Genomic DNA, 6,695 nt, shown 5'->3' with positions numbered 1-6,695 from the left:
GCGCAGGCGCACAGCTCCCTAGCCCCGCCCCCCACGTCTTATAGGTCAGCTGGTCGCTAAACAGCAGCGTTGAGATAGAGTCAAGCTGAAGCTTCTAGGCTTGGCTGCAATGCCGAAGAAGTTCTTTTGGAGAGTTTCCATTGGTTCCGGAATGCTTCCATATATTTCCAGTTTTTTTGTTTTTAATTCCACATTTCCAGCAGTACTTTGCTTTTGTGTAGATGCAGAGGCTCAACGCATACTGGAAAATACAGACGCGGAATAGCATTTTTATGGCCAGTTCTAGATTGAAGAAGTTGGGACTGTTTTCCTTGGAGAGGAGAAGGCTGAGAGGAGACCTTATAGAGGCATTCAAAATCATGGGGGCCCTGGACAGAGTAGCTAGGGAGCAACTGTTCCCAGCCGTAAAAGGATCAAAAATGAAAGGTCACTTTTTATTCATCCATGGGATGTGGGCTTCACAGGCTGGGCCAGTATTTATTGCCCATCCCTAGTTGCCCTTGAGAAGTTAGTGATGAGTTGCCTTGAACGGCTGCAGTCCATGTGGTATAGGTACACCCACAGTGCAGTTAGGAAGGGAGTTCCAGGATTTTGACCCAGCGACAGTGAAGGAACAGCGATATATTTCCAAGTGAGGATGGTGAGTGACTTGGAGGGGAACTTCCAGGTGGTGGTGTTCCCACGTATCTACTGCCCTTGTCCTTCTAGATGGTAGTGGTCGTGGGTTTGGAAGTTGCTATCTAAGGAGCCGTGGTGAATTCCTGCAGTGCATCTTGTAGATGGTACACACTGTTGCTACTGTGCTTCAGTGGTGGAGGGAGTGAATGCTTGTGGATGTGGTGCCAATCAAGCAGGCTGTTTTGTCCTGGACGGTGTCAAGCTTCTTGATGGTTGTGGGAGCTGCACTCATCCAGGCAAGTGGGGAGTATTCCATCACTCTCCTGACTTGTGCCTTGTAGATGGTGGACAGGAGTTGGGGTGGTGAGTTACTCATCACAGGATTCCTAGCCTCTGACCTGCTCTTGTAGCCACAGTATTTATATGGCTAATCCAGTTCAGTTTCTGGTCAGTGGTAACCCCCAGGATGTTGATACTGGGGAATTCAGTGATGGTAATGCCATTGACCATCAAGGGGCGATGGCTGGATTCTCTCTTGTTGGAGATGGTCATTGCCTGACACTTCTGTGGCATGAATGTTACTTGCCATTTGTTAGCCCAAGCTTGGATAGTGTCCAGGTCTTGCTGCATTTGGATGTGGATTACTTCAGTATCTGAGTCATCGCGAATGGTGCTGAACATTGTGAAATCATCTGTGAATATCCCCATTTCTGACCTTATGATGGAAGGAAGGTCATTGATGAAGCAGATGAAGATGGTTGGGCTGAGGACACTACCCTGGGGAATTCCTGCAGTGATGTCCTGGAAGTGAGATGACTGACCTCCAACAACCACAAACATCTTCCTTTGTGCTCGGTATGACTCCAACCAGTGGAGAGTTTTCCCCATGATTCCCATTGACTCCAGTTTTGCTAGGGCTCCTTGATGCCATACTCGGTCAAATGTGGCCTTGATGTCAAGGGCAGTCACTCTCACCTCACCTTGGGAGTTCAGCTCTTTTGTATGTATTTTAACCAAGGCTGAGTGGCCCTGGCGAAACCCAACCCAGTGAGCAGGTTATTGCTAAGCAAGTGCCCCTTGATAGAACTGTTGATGAGCCCTTCCATCACTTTACTGATGACGGAGAGTAGACTGATGGGGCGGTAATTGGCCGGGTTGAATTTGTGCTGCTTTTTGTGTACAGGACATACCTGGACAATTTTCCTCATAGTCGGGTAGATGCCAGTGTTATAGCTGTACTGGAACAGCTTGGCTAGGAACATGGCAATTTCTGGAGCACAAGTCTTCAGTACAATTGCTGGAATATTGTCAGGGCCCATAGCCTTTGCAGTATCCAGTGCCTTCAGCCATGGAATGAATCAAATTGGCTGAAGACTGGCATCTGTGATGCTGGGGACCTCCAGAGGAGGCAAAGATGAATCATCCACTCGGCACTTCTGGCTGAAGATTGCAGTGAATGCTTCAGCCTTATCTTTTGCACTGAGGTGCTGGGCTCCCCCATCATTGAGGGTGGGGATATCTGTGGAGACTCTTTCTCCAGTGAGTTGTTTAATTTTCCACCACCATTCACAAATGGATGTGGCAGGACTGCAGAGCTTAGATCTGATCTGTTGGTTGTGGGATTGCTTAGCTTTGTCTATCACTTGCTGCTTATGCTGTTTGGCATGTAAGTAGTGCTATGTTATAGCTTCACCAGGTTGACACCTCATTTTTACGTATGCCTGGTGCTGCTCCTGGCATGCCCTCCTGCACTCTTCATTGAACCAAGGTTGATTCCCTGGCTTGACGGTAATAGTAGAGTGGGAGATATGCCGGGACATGAGGTTACAGATTGTTCTCGAGTACAATTCTGCTGCTGCTGGTGGCCCACAGCGCTTCATGGATACCCAGTCTTGAGTTACTAGATCTGTTCGAAATCTATTCCATTTAGCACGATGGTAGTCCCACACAACACAATGGAGGGTATCCTCAATGCGAAGGTGGGATTTCATCTCCACAGCGACTGTGCGTTGGTCACTCCTACCAATATTGTCATGGACAGATGCATCTGCGGCAGGCAGGTTAGTGAGGATGATGTCAAGTACGTTTTTCCCTCTTGTTGGTTCCCTCGCCACCTGCCGCAGACCCAGTCTAGCAGCTATGTCCTTTAGGACTCAGCCAGCTTGGTCAGTAGTGGTGTTACTGAACATTGAAGTCCCCCACCCAGAGTACATTCTGTGTCCTTTCCACCCTCAGTGCTCCCTCCAAGTGGTGTTCAACATAGAGGAGCACGGATTCATCAGCTGAGGGAGGGCAGTACATGGTAACCAGCAGGAGGCTTCCTTTCCAATGTTTGACCTGATGCCATGAGACTTCATGGGATCCAGAGTCAATGTTGAGGACTCCCAGGGCAACTCTCTTCCGACTGTATACCACTGTGCCGCCACCTCTGCTGGGTCTGTCGTGCTGGTGGGACAGGACATACTCAGGATGGTGATGGTGGTGTCTGGGACATTATCTGTAAGGTATGATTCTGTGAGAGTATGGCTGTCAGGCTGTTGCTTGACTATTCTGTGAGACAGCTCTCCCAATTTTGACTAGCTCCCAGATGTTAGTAAGGAGGACTTTACAAGGTCGACAGGGCTAAGTTTGCTGTTGTCGTTTCCAGATGGTCTGTCCAGTTTCATTTCTTTTTTGAGCAGTTTGATACAACTGAGTGGCTTACTAGGCCATTTCAGAGGGCATTTAAGAATCAACCACATTGCTGTGGGTCTGGAGTCATATGTAGGCCAGACCAGGTAAGGACAGCAGATTTCCTTCCCTAAAGAACATTAGTGAACCAGATGGGTTTTTACAACAATCGACAATGGTTTCATGCTCATCATTAGACTTTTAATTCCAGATTTTAATTGAATTCAAATTCCACCATCTCGCGTGGCGGGATTTGAACCTGGGTCCCCAGGGCATTACCCTGGGTCTCTGGATTACTGGACTATACCACTATGCCATTGCCAATTAAAGTCATTACCAAAAAAAGCAAAAGCGATAGGAGAAAAACTTTTTCACAGGTGAGGGTTTAAGGTCTAAATGCACTACCTGAGTCTGTGGTGGAGGCAGATTCAATTGAAGCATTCAGAAGGGAACTAGACTTATTTCAAAAGGAATAATATGCAGAGCTCTAGGGAGAAAGTGGGAGAATGGCACTGTGAATTGCTCATTTGGTGAGCTGGTGCAGATATGATGAGCAAAATAGCCTCTTGTGCTGTAACAGTACAGTACTGGCCTCCTTATTTAAAGAACGATGTAAATGCATTAGAAGCTGTTCAGATAAGGGTTACTATACTAATACCAGGAGTGGGCAGGTTGTCTTATGAGGAAAGGCTGCATAGGTTAGGCTTGTATCCACTGGAGTAAGAGGCGACTTAATTGAAACATATAAGATCCTGAGGGGTCTTGACAGGCTGGATGTGGAGACGATGTTTCCTCTTGTGGGAGAATCTAGAACTGGGGGTCACTGTTTAAAAATAAGGAGTCACTCATTTAAGACAGAGATGAGGAGAAATTTTTTCCATGAGGGTTGTGAGTCTTTGGAACTCTTTTCCTCAAAAGGCGGTGGAAACAGCCTTTTAATGTTTTTAGGCACAGCTAGATAGATTTTTGATTAACAAGGGGGTGAAAGGTTATCGGGGGTAGACAGGAATGTGGGGTTGAGGTTACATTCAGATCAGCCATGATCTTATTGAATGGTGGAGAAGGCTCAAGGGGCCGAGTGGCCTACTCTTGCTCCTAATTCGTAGGGCCATACTTTTCTCACTAGTCTGTCATGTTGGACATGGTCAGTTAAACAACTAATGGGAGGAGGTGGCTCCAAATCATCCCCATCCTCAATGAAAGGTGAGCCCAGCACATTTGTGCAAAAGACGAGATTGAATTATTTGCCACCATGAATGGATGATCCAACTTGGCCTCCTCCTGAGTTTCCCCCCTCCATCATAGATGCCAGTCTTTAGACAATGAGATTCACTTCACATAATTTAAAGAAATGGCTGAAGACACTAGATATGACAAAGGCTCTAGGCCCTGTCAGCATCCCAGCTGTAGTACTGAAGACTTGTGTTTCAGAAGTAGCTGCACCCTTAGCTAAGTTTTTTCAGTACAGCTACGACACTGGCAACTATCTGACAATGTGGAAAATTGCCCAGGTATGTCCTGTCTTCAAAAAAGCAGGACAAATTCAATCTGGTCAGTTACTGTCCAATCAGTCTACTCTCAATCATCAGCAAAGTGATGGAAGGTGTTGTCAACAATGCTATCATTAAGTGGCACTTTCTCAGCAACTACCTGCTCACTCAGCTCCAGACTTCATTACAGCCTTAGTCCAACCATGGATAAAAGAGCTGAGTTCCAAAAGTGAGGTGAGAGTGACTGCCCTTGACATGGAGGCAGTGTTTGGCGGAATGAGACATCTAGGAACTCTAGCAAAATTGGTCAACAGGAATCAGGGAGAAAACTTTCTATCAGTTGGAGTCATACCTTGCACAAAGGAAGGTCGTTGAGGTACTTGAAGGCCAATCATCTCAGCCCCAAAATATTACTACCGAAGTTCCCTCAGGCAGTATCCTAGGTGCAACCATCTTCAGCTGCTTTATCAGTGACCTACTCTGCATTATAAAGTCAGATGTGGGGAAATTTGCTGATGATTGCACATTGCTCGGTACCTTTTGCAACTCTTCAAATATTAAAGCAATCTGAAACCACATGCAGTAAACCTGGGCAATAGTCAGGCTTGGGTTGATAAGTGGCGAGTGACATTCGCACTGCACTAGTGCCAAAAATGATAATCTCAAACAAGAGAGAATCTAACTATTTTGCCTTGTCATTCAATGACATTACCATCAATGTCATGGAGGTTACCATTGAGCAGAAACCTAACTGAACCAGCCTTATAAATACAGAGGCTACAAGGGCAGGTCAGAGGCTAGGAATTCTATGGTAAATAACTCACCACCTTAGCTCCCAAAGCCTGTCCGCATATCAGGAGTGTGATGGAATACTCTGCACCAGCTCCAATAACACTCAAATAGTTTGGCATCAGCCAAGACATAGCAACCTGCTTGATTTGTGTACTTTAAGGGGTCAATAGCTATTATGCTAATTGTTAGAGTGCACTATCAGTGATGTCAAACGATGTCACATCACATGTAACTGGAACCTGAGGGAAGAATGTTTTAATGGAGTCCTGCTAAAGTACATCTCTGCAAATAGTGTAAATAGTAAATAAATGTTCACTAGGATGCAATACCATGGTTTCCAGCTCGCTTCTATCAAAGACCCCAGTCATGGTTTTAGTGCATGGTTGCAGTGGTCTGCAAACCATTTTTTAAGGATTCCTATCGACGCCGAGAAAGGCGGAATAGCAGTCAGCTCAGCAGAGCATACTTGAGAAACGCCCGTAGCAGCAAACAGAGCGATGTTACTGGAGTGCCGCGATAGCCGAAAATAAGTGTGCAGAGTTATGGAGAAAACTTTACCCCCCTCACAAGCCTCTGGACCATGTAGAGGGCTTCGACCAGGCCGCACATTGAATCAACTGGTGTCACTGCTTCAGCCACTACCTTAGTGCCTCCAGACTCGTGGAGAAGTCAGATAAGGATCAGGTCAGTGTGCTACTATACGCAATCAGCATTAAAGCCAAAGATGCTTTAATATGGCAGCGAGTTGACGAGGAAACCGCTGGATATGCAGAAGTCATTAGTATCTTCGATTCTTGCTTTAGTTTGAAAGGTGATACTAGTACAGACCGAGAAAAGTTCAATAGAGCCACTGAAAACTCTACAGCAAGTATTGATTCCTTCCAAAATGATTGTTATCGTTTGCCAGGGCACCCAGAACACCTGCCAACGAGCAAACCGGGAAGAGACAGGGCGCAGTCAAGGCCATTGTTAGATGTTTCCGTTGTGGCACGAAACGATCACATCACTGCCATGCCTGTCCAAGCATTAACACACAATACCAACTCCTGCCACAGGACGGGGCATTTTCAAACAGCCTGCTGCAACAGAACACTTTCAGCACCAGCTCAAAAATTTAAAGGTACA

Source organism: Cetorhinus maximus, chromosome 18 (assembly GCF_964194155.1).
Source record: "Cetorhinus maximus chromosome 18, sCetMax3.hap1.1, whole genome shotgun sequence".
Lineage (NCBI taxonomy): Eukaryota > Metazoa > Chordata > Chondrichthyes > Lamniformes > Cetorhinidae > Cetorhinus > Cetorhinus maximus.
Note: the sequence above shows the minus strand (reverse complement) of the source record.